Source organism: Serinus canaria, chromosome 3, assembly GCF_022539315.1.
Source record: "Serinus canaria isolate serCan28SL12 chromosome 3, serCan2020, whole genome shotgun sequence".
Lineage (NCBI taxonomy): Eukaryota > Metazoa > Chordata > Aves > Passeriformes > Fringillidae > Serinus > Serinus canaria.
The window spans coordinates 111,433,766-111,447,116 of NC_066316.1; the positions used below are offsets into that span (position 1 = coordinate 111,433,766).

General features: G+C 45.8%; 1 protein-coding gene across 4 annotated transcripts in view; it reads right to left on the reverse strand.

Moving 5' to 3' along the window:
- The window catches only part of EXTL3 (exostosin like glycosyltransferase 3), a 139,853-nt gene that overhangs the window by 88,534 nt on the left and 37,968 nt on the right, over positions 1-13,351 (reverse strand). For all 4 annotated transcript variants that reach the window (XM_050973194.1, XM_050973192.1, XM_018923174.3 and 1 more), the window contains exon 2: positions 9,912-9,986. The gene's annotated coding sequence lies outside the window, so the exon portion shown is untranslated. The remainder of the gene's footprint in view (positions 1-9,911; positions 9,987-13,351) is intronic.

Here is a 13,351-nt window from a genome sequence, read left to right on the forward strand (position 1 = left end):
ACAGGAGACTATTCCAGATTATCCCTCACCAGATTGAATGACTCTGGAAAGATCCCCAGGGAAGGAGTGTTTACTGCCAACGAGCTCCATTAAGTATCCAACAACATCCATCAAAAAAACAGTAAAACATTGGGGTTTTAATTATTTTCCGAGCTGGCTGTAGCACACAGAACATCACAGAGCATGTGCCATACCAATGGCCTGCCCACAATTCTCTGCATTCTTTTGGGGACTGCCAGCAAAGACAGCTACTCCCAGGAGGAGTAACTTTACTCAGGATAACCAAGCAGTAGGAAAACCCTGCCTTTTACCCCACAATGCCAGCAGGGAGGGAGCAGAGTTACTGGGATCACCTTTCAAACAGTGACATGCTCCTGGCACGAGAGGATTTGGAGGTTTAGGATGTGGCTTTGCACTGCTGCTCAGCTGATCTCATGGCCTGGTGCTGCTGGAAAGAGGGATCTCCTCCCCAGCTTCCAAGCCTGAATCAGGGAGTTAGGCTGGAAGGAAACTGTCTGGACTGAGAGGGAAGGAACTGGATCTGTATCAGTGCAAAAAGATCAGTGGGAACACAAGGCTGGAAGCAAAAACTTTCCTTGCATCTCCAGCTTGCCATGAGATCAGTTCAGCTACAATGCACAGGCACACTCTAAATTTAGAGAGCTTTCTAACTCTAAAGCTGTGTCCCACGTCCATTATTCCTCTCCAGCACAAGAATGAGCCATGCTATTAGAAATGCTTTTATACCAACGTTGTGCTCTCCACCCTACAGGAGCACACATCAATTGTGGATAAAGTGGTTCAACTTTGGAATGCAGACAAAAACTGAGACAACGCTAATGGTGGTGAAAGACAGGTTGCCTGGGGAGAGAAATGATCAGAGATTTAAGAGGAAAGGGGGGGAAAAAAAAACCCCTACAGATAATTTACCTGTGCTGGGTCACTGCTCATTAGTGCTCTGAAGAGAATCACTTCACAAGTTATAAATTAGGCTGCTCTTGGCTTACTCCCTTATTATCCAGCTCAGGCAGTGGCCAGGAGCCTTTCACATGCACCGGATAATGGGAACACTTACTCTGAATAAAATGAACAGAGGCAAAGAAAAAAACAGGGGCCTTCATTTGGGCAGGAAAAACCATCAGGAGACCCAGCAGTGGCATTGGGTTTCACCAGTCACTCCTCTGTCACTCTGCATTTCCTCCTTCTCCCGAGAAGGGAAAACCTCTCCAAAAACAAATCTGGGCTGTGCAGAAGTTGTTTTCTCCTGTTGATATTTCCATCTACCCCCTGCTGGTTTGGGATTTCCAACAGACTTTTTAAAAGCTTTCCCATTCAGGCTGAGCTCCACTCTTAAGAAGTTTCTGGAGAGACTGTTCATAAAAACTTTTAATTTTGGTTATTAGGCAGAGCTCACTGTTCAACAGCAAGTAGTCAATTTCTGTCTCGATTTTTTTATCCTTTTGTAATCGTGGCTTGGAAAAAATGCAGCTATAACGCTTTTTTAAACATTCATGATTTTTTTGCTGTATAGATATAAAATGCAGCAGACAGTAATAGACCACTGATACCTATCAGAGCTGGCAAGGGCAAAATCACTCTTTTCCCACACATCTTCTAATCTCCTGCTTATATCTCTGATAAAATAAACTCATTATTAAAAGCGCTTTAGTCTAAAGGTTAAAGGTTGACAAAATCCACAACTTTGCAACAACAAAAGCCAACTTTGACCAGAAAGGCTGAGACAGCCAATTCAGCCCAAAAATTCTGGCAATTTTCCCTCCTTAAAGGATGAGCTGTGCAGCTGCAGCCCCGCCACCAGCAGCAGCCTGACACTTGGCCTTGCTCTTAGGATTCCATCTCAGAGGCAAAAGCACATGGCAACAAAGACACACTTGGCCAGTGAACCCAAGAGGATCTGTATAAATGAGCTCCCTGGAGACCTGACAAAGGCTCCTTTCCATCCTCAAAGGCATCAGCCTCACGGTGAGCACTCCAGACGGAATTAAAAGGGCTCTAAATCTGTCCACAGGGAAAGGCAGCAGCTGGACCAGCAGGATGAAGCAGAGAGTTCAGGCAGCCCCATGCAGGAGATAGGAGGGAGAAGGGAAGAAGTAAATCCTTCTTTCCTCAGGGGCAGTTTCAGTGCACTACAATCCCCTTGCACCCCTCCCAAGTTAAATCTCTCCTCTAAAAATGCCACTGGTACAGAGGGCTGAGGCACTGTGCAACGACTCTGATCCCATTACAGATCCAGCTCCACTCAGCACCAGCTTCCAAAATCTTCCCCCTCTCTTTTCAAATACTAACATGCAAAACAAGGGCTGCCAGAGCTCCAGGAGTGTCTGGACAGCGCTCTCAGGCACAGGGTGGGATTGCTGGGGTGTCTGTGCAGGGCCAGGTGCTGGACTGGATGATCTCTGTGAGTCCCTTCCAGCTCAGGATATTCTTGAATTCCAGGTAGGTTTGTTTTGCAGCACTACCTAATGCAGGTCCAGGCTGAAGCAAGCCTCAGAGGCAGAAGTGAAACCTGTTCTGCCCAGGAGCCTCCCTGGAGAGGTGAAGCTGCCCCCCTTGCTGAATACTCTGGACCAAGAAGAATTCCTCTACTAAAATTTTAAGCATCATCTTTACAGCAAGATGCCCGTGACTTCCACATCAGCCTTTCTGCTGCCTGTGGGAGGCACAGATCTTGGCTTGATTTTAGCTCCTGAGTCACTTGGGAGCTGGGAACAGAAGGAATAAGAATCCTTCAGTCATCAGCATCACCAGCTAAAAACACCCAGAGAGCAGCAGCAGGTCAGAGAGCCACCGAGTGCAGCAAGCATGTGACAAAAACATCTCCAGCAGTAAAAAATTAAATAACCTTCTTATTAATTCTGAACAAACAACAACACTGATTCCCACTCTTCCTTTGATTTGCAACAGGAGGAGGAAGAAATAAAGTTGTTCAAACAGGAGCAGCTGTTACATCAATGCCAGTATAATGGAGTCTCCAGCATCCTGTTCTCGGGAGAGCCGTCAATGTTTGAGGAGGAGTTCTGCCTTTTCAAGAGGACTTCAGAACCTCAAACACCAACCTGCAAGCTAGATTTTTCTCCCTAATCAGAAGTCAATTATCCTGCTGAGTGATGACAGAACAATTCACAAAGTAAATCCTTCTCATATCAGGGCCCTCTGTGATGGAGTTGTGCTGCGAACTTCCTTACTCACACAAAAGCAAAGAGGATTTCACTTGTGCTTCCCACAATTATTCCCAAGGGCCTCCCTCTGAACTGCCAGGTGAACCTTCAGTGTAGAAAAAGCTTCACCTGACAATGTGAGCTAATGCACTTTTATCCCCAGCAGAAGTTCCCAAGTTTTTATCAAGTCTCAGGAGATCTGGAAAGCATTTACACCCAGCATTTACACCCAGCTGTCTCTACAGATCACTCACAGAGCCAAATTTGTGCTACTGCCATTGTTTCTCACTTCCCAGTCACTGCTGCAGTAATGCAAACCTCCTGGAGAGTCCTTTTAATGATTTTTAACCACTTTGAAATCGTTTTATTATACTAAATAATTACTGCAACATTTTCATATCACAAAGAAGTTTTCATCTGTTCTCAGGCTTTGTTCCTTGCAGGGTTCTCCTCCCAGCACTGTTCCCTACCCAGATGTCTGAGGTCAGATAAACTGAAATTAGTTCCAGAGAGGGCTCTCAGTATCTGCTGTTGAATAAATGAAGCCACAGGTTCATGGAATGGGTTGGGTTGGAAAGGACCTCAGAGCTCATCCCGTTCCACAGGGTAGCTGAGCTTTGTTATTTAACAGTGAAAAGAAAGAGCAAGACCAAGAGAAGAATCAGGGAATCTTTAAGGTTGGAAAAATCACAAAAATCCAACCATCAACACAGCATCACCACGTTCACCACTACACCGGGTCCTCAAGTGCCACATCCACAAATTTCTTTGAACACTTCCAGGGATGGTGATTCCACCACTGCCCTGGGCAGTCCATTCCAATGCTTGACAACCCTTTCCATGAGGAAATTTCTCCTGATATCCAAACTTAACCTCCCCTGGCACAGCCTGAGGCTGTTTCCTCTTACCTGAGAGAAAGCCTGACCTCCACCTCCCTACAACCTCCTGTCAGGGAGCAAGCAGAGACCTGGAGAATTGCAGCCCTGCACTAATACACCATGGAGGATCTCACAGCAACCTGATGGCTTTATCCTCACTTGAGCTCCTTCCCTCTAACCCTCTGCGTGATCCAAGAACTGTGAGCAGAAATGTAATAAACACACAAACAGTGACTTATTCTCCCCAAATGTGAAGCAGCTCCTGGCGGGAAGGGAGGAGAACAGAAGCCAGGCTGACATTCCAGGCTCAGCAAGCAGGAGCACTCCAGCACATACTGCTGGCTTTGTGATGTGCCACAAAGGCAGCCTGTTCCAGCTCCCCGTTACACATTGTCCCACACAGCCTCTGCTCCCAGCTTCAATGGCTGCTTTAAATGCAAAAGTCCCCTGGGTGATGGCACAAGGGGCTGGATTCTCCCAGCTCCACTTCCCCAGCGTGGCTGGATCACCACAGGGATCCCAAACCATCCCTTCCTCCAAGCTAATCCAGGAGGTTTTCCCTACATGGAGTCTCTCAGCACAAGAGATTGACTTGGGCAGAGCAAAATTCCACCACACAACTCAGCATTTTACAGGCCCTTTCCACACTGGCTGTATTATTCAGGCAATGTACTAAAAAAAGGTGAAATATAAATAAATAGATGCAGTGTTCCAATGCTGTCCAGGAAGAGCTGACCCCTCATTCAGGGAGATCAATGTCTGCTGCATTTATACCCTCTAAGGCAAAAAATACTGCTGGAACCACCAGGAGAAACAGCCAATTAAGCTGTTTTTCTCCCAAGCAGATTAAAAATTACTCTCAATTTACTACCTTACTAAAGTACAGCTGCAATTATTATAGTAGGCTGGCTGTGGGCTGACAGGCTTGGCTGTGTGCAACTTCACATACAGGAGAGTAAAAGAAGAACGAGAAAGGGCCATTAATATAAATTTATGTATTTATATTTGTATATAGATATCTGTATGGAGGGAAGGAATACTAAAAAACCTCCATCCTTCACCAACAACCTGGGACACTCTGAGGAGTGATAGAAAATCAACCTAGAGTTTCTGGATGTATTTCTCTCCCTCTCTCCTCCTCGTGGTGTCACCTGTCCAGGACTCCCTAGGTGGGTTCAGGACTGGTTGAGGCACAGGTGACACATCTTGGCAGGCCAGGTGAGGCTTTGGGGAGCTTTTGGTGTTTTCTTGACAGATCTGTGCAATGAACTTATTGTGCTGTAGAAATTAGCTGCTTTGGGAGAGAACTGCTCAAGGACTTTGTCCTTTGGGTTCCCTGTGCAGAACAGAAGCCACAGTGGAGCACAGACAGAGCTGGGAGCTCTTTGGGGTTGAAGGCAGGAAGGAAGCACTGGGGAAAGCAGCAGAGAGGAAAGAAGAAAAGCACAGTGGTGGAAATAGCAGCAGAGGCGTGGAAGATAAACCTGAACACTGGGAAAAACTGCTCTGGATGGTCCAGGGAGCTGTGATTCAGCACTGAGGAAAACATCCAAGAGTTCTCAGCTGAACAGAGGCCCAAGTTTCCCAGGCTGCCCACAGGGCAGGGCTTTAATCAGCCCTGTGGGAGCCCTGACTCACCTTAGGGCAGCACAAAAGCCACAGATCTGAGTCAGGGCAGATAGAGAAAACCACAGACTTGTCAGCCCCAGGCACGTCAGTCTGCAGCCCTGGGACTGCAATCCTGCTGTTAACACTTTCATCACATCACATTCCAGTTCTACTTTTTGGAAGCCACTAATAAAATAAATATCATTTATGCAGAGGAGAGGAGATGGAGATCCAGGCCCTCCCCTTGCAGAACCAGAACCTGTTTGATGACTGATTTATATTTATCTAAATAAGACCAATTCTCCATTTTAACATAATTTCTTAATCAATGCAGAGGGGGAGAGGGTTTAACACCCAGAATGATTCTTGTCCTCATTTAGAAGATGCAGAAGACACCAGCAGCCATTTAGTTTCACAAAATTGCTGCAGGATACAAAGATGCATCCCATATCCTGGCTGACAGCTTTAGCAAAAAGCCACACAGCCCTGCCAGGGCTCCTTGTTAACAGTGCATTGTTCTAGTGACTCAGTGCACTGGAATGCTATCAGGTTTATTCACAGCTTTTCTGATAGAGTGTTTAGATTAGACACACAAATCTCTGATTTTTAGAAAGAAAAATAAATAAAAGACTATGGCTTGTTATTACATGGAGCATCAAAATTCCTGATTTCTTTTCTATGGCTAAATATACAGAGAACTGCAGCAAAAGGACAAGACCTCAGAAACCCAAAGGTTCTTTCAATTTTTTAGTAAAAGCACTCAAGAGGAGAAAAAATGACCAAAAACTGGAAATAGTGAATATAGTGAAGATGGTCAAAAGCATGAAGCATCCCTGTAAGGACCATGGAATCAATTAGGACATTTTAGTCTGGAAAAGAGGCCTCTGACAGGGGACACAGCAGGGATTTCCAGAATTTTAAGCAAATGCAAATGACAATTCCCCAGACATGAGCTTCTTATAGTACAGGAGGTGGCAGTAGGTGCAGTTACCAAAAAGAAGTGGTTCACCACACAAAGTTAAACTTTGAAATGCCTGGACAGAGGCTGAAAGCACAAGAGCTGAATAAACTGATGGGAGATGAAGGACATTGCTGCTGGCCATGGCTGGAGACAGGACAGACCCAGCCTCCCCCAGCTCAGGTGTTTGTTTGCCACATCCTGAGTTTTTAAGAAGCTCAGGATCTCAAAAAGTCTCCAGCATCTTCTGAGGGGAACAGCAGCAAGAAGCAGTAATTCCACCCTTTCACTTCCCAGTGCTGCTGCAGGAGGTACAGGCAGCACAAACCCTCCCTGCCGTGCCCAAGTGCTCTCTCCCAGCCCTTCTTCACTGCAGCTGTGAGCAAAGACCACACAAACCCATGTGAAGCACAGGAAGCATCAGACCCACGCTGGTGTTCACGTGGATGGTGCCACATCCTCACAGGAAAGGACCTGCTACAAAACTCCTGCAGAACTTGGCTTTGCTGCCAAGCCAGGAAGAGTTTGAAGATGAGTTCTCCCGAAAGTATTTTTAGATTTCAGGCCCAACCCAGTTATTTAGATATTTAGTGTCATGGAGAGAGTTTTGCATAGGAATGACTTGTTAAGGAGTCCCTTGAAACAGGTTCTTTTCCCATTCTGCTCCGTGGCAATCACAGACTGTTTCCAGCATCTCCTCTATTCCAGCTCCCTGCCAAGAACAGCCCTTCCCTCAGCTATCTCCTACTGACCTAAATCCATACTCCTTGCTTTAATCACAGTCTTCCACCCTAAAAAGGACTCCAAACCTGAAATCCTTGTCTCCTACGTTCATTCCTCTAGGCACCAGGCCCACTAACCCAGAAGGGCTTCTGAAGGTCAGTGCTGAACCTGCTGCACACCTCAGCAGTGTAAGAAATGTTGCAGAGGCCAAGTGATGTCCTGGGGGAAACCTGTGCAGCCCTTGGCCTCGTGCAGACTGCACAGCTGTCAGCCTGAGACTTCCTCCTCCTTAAGATATGCAAAAGAGAAGGAGAATTCAATGGTATTGACTGATTCCAGCTCCTCAAGTCAGCAGCTCTGGCTCAGAGCACACACTGGGATTAGAGCTGTCGATGAGGACCTTGGCACGGTGGCACCGTTGGTCAATACCAGAATCGTTTGTCCTTCACGTGCCCCCACTGCTACTCTCAGTTCTGTTATTCACTGTGGAATTTTTCACAGGAGCTGTATTCCTGTGCTACTCCCAGTTCTGTTATTCACTGTGGAATTTTTCACAGGAGCTGTGTTCCTGTGCTACTCTCAGTTCTGTTATTCACTGTGGAATTTTTCACAGGAGCTGTGTTCCTGTGCTACTCCCAAGTTCTGTTATTCACTGTGGAATCTTTCACAGGAGCTGTGTTCCTGTGCTACTCCCAAGTTCTGTTATTCACTGTGGAATTTTTCACGGGAGCTGTGTTCCTGTGCTACTCCCAGTTCTGTTATTCACTGTGGAATTTTCAGGAGCTGTGTTCTGTGCTACTCCCAGTTCTGTATTCACTGTGAATCTTTCACAGGAGCTGTGTCCTGTGCTACTCCCAGTTCTGTTATTCACTGTGGAATTTTTCACGGGAGCTGTATTCCTGTGCTACTCCCAAGTTCTGTTATTCACTGTGGAATTTTTCACGGGAGCTGTGTTCCTGTGCTACTCCCAGTTCTGTTATTCACTGTGGAATCTTTCACAGGAGCTGTGTTCCTGTGCTACTCCCAGTTCTGTTATTCACTGTGGAATTTTTCACGGGAGCTGTGTTCCTGTGCTACTCCCAGTTCTGTTATTCACTGTGGAATTTTTCACAGGAGCTGTGTTCCTGTGCTACTCCCAGTTCTGTTATTCACTGTGGAATTTTTCACGGGAGCTGTGTTCCTGTGCTACTCCCAGTTCTGTTATTCACTGTGGAATTTTTCACGGGAGCTGTGTTCCTGTGCTACTCCCAGTTCTGTTATTCACTGTGGAATTTTTCACAGGAGCTGTGTTCCTGTGCTACTCCCAGTTCTGTTATTCACTGTGGAATTTTTCACGGGAGCTGTGTTCGAACTGAGGGGAGTCCCTGCTGTGTTTGGCAGGGCACAAAGATTTCCTGGATGCTGAAATACAGCAAGAAATGCTGTAATACCCAGGAATAGACACCTGAGCCCAGGGCACCCTGCATGTACTGGCTGAATATGGAAAAAATGAGGAAGCCACAAATAAGTTTGCCTCTCTTTCCCTTCTTCCCCAGAAGCACAGGAATTCTCTGCCCTGCTCCCTTGATACATCCACACCAACCTGATGACACAACCCAGTCTCTAAATGTATTAGTTCATCCCTGACTTTTGTTAACAAACACTTTCAGTTTCAAAATTCAACAACCCACATTATCCTTAGGGAATCACCTGCTAGGACTGTCACAACAAACTCAATTGCTGCAGCTCCTACACTCACCTGAATTTTACAGCCTCTACTAGAGCATCCTCCTGGCTTTCAGACACCTGTGTCAGGCAATTCCCTATTTCAGTCTGGCCACACCACTGCACCACATGGGCCAAGACATTCCAATTACTCAGAATTTACAAGTTCAAGTATTTACTCCCTCACAGTTGAGAATTCTAAGATGTTTGCAGACACCTCATAAAGCACAGGCTCGTTATTACAGCCCATTAACACGCATGCAAGACATTTTAATGTGTAAAAATTCCCCGTGAAATAAAGATTTTCTCCTCCACTTTCAGGGCAAACCTGCCATCCTTACCATGAACTGGACAATGCTTTCCACTGTTTTTTTTCCTGCTCTTCTCCGCCCACCAGTCAAGCCAAGCCTCATTTGGCTGATTTCACAGCACTCATTTATGAGCAACCCTGGCATGTGCCGTGGCAGGTCCCTCATCCACCCTCCTCACTCAGCTCCAACACTTCCAACAAGGCTGGAACAGCCCTGGGGAGCATTTCCACTCCTGACCCTGCAGCACAGGAAGCCTCAGGTGACACCTTTAGTGCTGATTCCCCACAGCCCTAAGCAGGGACCAGATGGAATTGCAGCAGTTCTCTGCTCTGCCACTACTGGAAATGGGATGAGAACACAATTTACCCCTTCAGATAAAAGGAGCTGGAGCACAACTTCTCCCAAAACAAGAGTTAAGCCCAGGAAGCTTGTACTTTTAGGAAAACACTGTCCAAGCATGCAGACTTAATGCTGTGCCCCAGTGGAGGCAATTTGAGGCTGACATCAGGCACCACAGCAAGTTTTATTCCTGAAATATGAAGGTACTCACTGTACACGGTGAGCAGCTGGCAGACTGGAATCTGTCCCTCTTCTGCAGCCAGCTCTCTACTCATCTGTCTGGAGCCTGTTAGAGAGGAAAAAGGAGCTGTAAATATAGATAAAGTGACCAAAAAAAAATTTAAATCAAGAAGTAGGCCAGGTAATCAATGCAAAACAGACACGCTCACAGCTCTGAGGTCAAGAACTCAAAGCACCTACAAAGCTCTCAGCAAGGTCTCTCAAGCAAATGCTGTGATGCTTGAAAACAACTGCAGCACCAGCTGCCTTTGGAGGCTGTTGAGGTCAGACCTGAGCCAGCCCAAGAGAAAAGCAAGGTATTTATACATGAGAGCAGCAGCAGCTTCCCCAAGCCAGTCACTCCAGAGGCAGTGAATCACAGCTCTTTGTGACACGTCCTGATCCCCAAAGCACCATTACACATGCAGGGGAACAAATGTTTATGCAGACACGGTGCTGAAAGGTTGCATGGGCTCTGATCTGGAGAGCACCAAAGAAGTTCCCTTTAATACATTTGTTGTTTCTACACACTTCATCCCCTTAATGAGGCGCCACTGAAGTTCTGCTTAAACCCATTTTGATTAAGGAAAAGATTATCCATAGAATTGCCAGCCGTTCATGTTGGTATACATCACACACAGACCAACTGTGCTTCAGGGAGACATTAAATCCCCGTTCAATTAATAGAGACACCTCTTAAAATGAGCATTAAATAATTCCCCACAATGTAGCACAACAACTGGCTACTCCAGTAAATTGGAATAGAAATAACTTCCCATCTCTCCACCAACAAAATCCCAATCAAAGCTTGCCCTTAAAACAAGAGGTCAGTACAGAGGGATGGGGGGCAGGAATGTTACTACCTCAGTGCTATTGTGTGCTTATATTAAAAGCTCTTCATCAAAAAATTAAATGAAATGGATGCCTTTCATGTTTATCAATAACAGAGCTAATGGTTTTTATGTAAATGCCATTACTTCCAGCCAGATCTGCAAGAGACTGGAGCCACATAGCCCCATCTCCCCTCGCAAGAGACTCCCTTCAGGCAGCCAATCTAAATGCAAATTACAATCAAATGCAAAACCAAGAGTTTTCTGGATGATACTGAACACATAAACCTAGGGACAAAGCAGAGATATTTAAGAGCAACACTCCTCTTCTGGAAAGACCTCCTGATCTCACATTGCTTTTCTATCATGAACATACATAAAAATTAAAGTATAATTTGGTTCCCATTTAGAGTCATATTATTTACCAGCTTCTTCCCTTCTATTGCCTTCAGTGTTAAAAAAATAGGAGGGGAATGTTCTTCTGTAGAGAGAATCACCTCTCAGAGATGTTTCCCCCACAACAGGAACATTCCATCACCAAGGATATTAAATCAGAGCCATAATAAAGCCCCAGTCGGATTTGCCAAGAACAAACTGCACTTCCACATTTTCAGGAGGAAATTTCTTCTTGGAATGGAGCTGTTTTGCAAATCAAGGAAGAAGGTGTTACTACAGGATGGTTATTAAGAGGCAGAGACACAAAACTGCTGTCAGCACAAGGAGCACCATGTTCCTGTAGCATGAAAGCTTTTTGAAGAACGCTTAAATCTGACCCCTACCTGGAGCACAGATCCAGCCAGGATTTTGTCAGCACTGATTAAAACGAGGTTCTAATGGCAAACCTGAAAAGAACTAACCTTAGCAACCGCGCTGCTCAGCAAGGAGAATGCACAGAGGAGAAGCTGAGATTAAAACAAAGGGCAAAAAGCTGACAACCCAACTATGGCAGAGTCTGCACGTGAGTCTCAGCAGGGACTTGCTCTAACTACCACAGGCAGCTCCACACCAAACTTCCATCCCCAAGGGAAGCGCAAGTCCTTGGAGAGATGCTGCTAATTAACAGCGGGGCTGAGTACACGCTCGTTACACGGGTGAGGAGCTGAGCACTTTGTGTGAGTGCAGGAATACTCACAGAGCAGCACCTAATTAACATTAATAACTGTGAGACCACTGCTGCAAACAGCTGGATTTTGGGAATCAGCCAGCAAGAAACCGTGCAAAGTGGGGAAGCAGAGGGACAACGCAGCCCAGCGGGCGCCTGGTTCACTTCTTTGGGTATCTATAATTAAATAATTTATCATTGTGCTCCTGTGACTATGAGTGAATGTGCAGCCTGTCAGCAAAGCACCTCCTGTTATGCAAAGCTTTGCTAAATCTGAAAGTTTGACTGCCTGTAGGAAGAGGTCATTAATTTAAAAACCACAGCCCTGACTACCTTCTCTCAGAAACTTTTCTTGTGGGCCACCATTTCAGAAAACTCATCAACATCTTCTTCATGTTCTGTCTTACAGATCTATTGTTCTATACACAAAACCTCTGGCTTTCAGTCTTGGATCACAGCTTGGAGTTGCTAAGGCTCCCATCTCCTCCTTCCCTTCCTCCATGAACCTGGTGAGGCAAGTTTTGGGTCCTCTCTAGCAAAAGGAGACTGGGACCCCAACCTGGGCCTTGTCACCAGACCAACCATGCAGGACCAACCCACGAGCAATGAGAAAAGGATGAGGCTGTTCCAAAACAAGCAGATCTCCTTTTTTTCCCACTCTGGACCCACTGTGTGAGGCTGGGCGCTGTCACTGCCAGAACCACGGAGGATTTCACACCCAGCCACAACCATGTGTGAGCAGAGTCTGATTTCACAGCCGTGCTCTGACTTCAGCTGTCAAACCACAGCCACAGGACCTTGGCGAGCAGCAGAGCTGAGCAGTTCCTGCAGCAAAGCCATTTCCTCCCAAAGCCCCCAAAATCAGAGACAGCCACACACCCCCAGCCTCCACCCAAATAATGCTGCTCAGGGCCTTGACCACTGGCTTTGCCAGCAAGATGGGTGCCAGCAAAATGAAGATTTTTTGGTGGCAAAAACCTCCCAACCATCACTTGAATTTTGCAATTTTGCAAAGGCAAGGAACAAAACTGGAAATATTTCCCTTCCTGAGAGCTCCTGTTCTTTGCTATACAATTCACAACTACATTAAACTTACTCAGCATTATAATTTTTATTTCTCCTTTCTGTCATCACACAGCTTCCTACATTTCCACTTGCTGAAGCCTGGGGTTTTCCCTTTGCAAAGGTTCAGGTTTATGCACAGCAAAACGGTCTCTTAAACAGTCTTTTCTTATTTCCTTTTGTCAGAGGCTTCATGCTATGATGAATGTGTAGAAATGCAAAGCAGAAGTCCATACAAAAAGAAGCCAGTGTGTGAGGTGGTTTTGTCTTATAAAAAAAGAGAGCCTGGATTGACTTACGCCTCATTAAAGAGCTCCAGTCTGCATTTTTATTAGATGTATTTAGACACCAATGGATTTTTAAAAAATAATAAATTAAAAGCAGTTATATTCTTAACATATGGTCCTGGATCAGTCATGTGGATATAAAGGAAAGTGG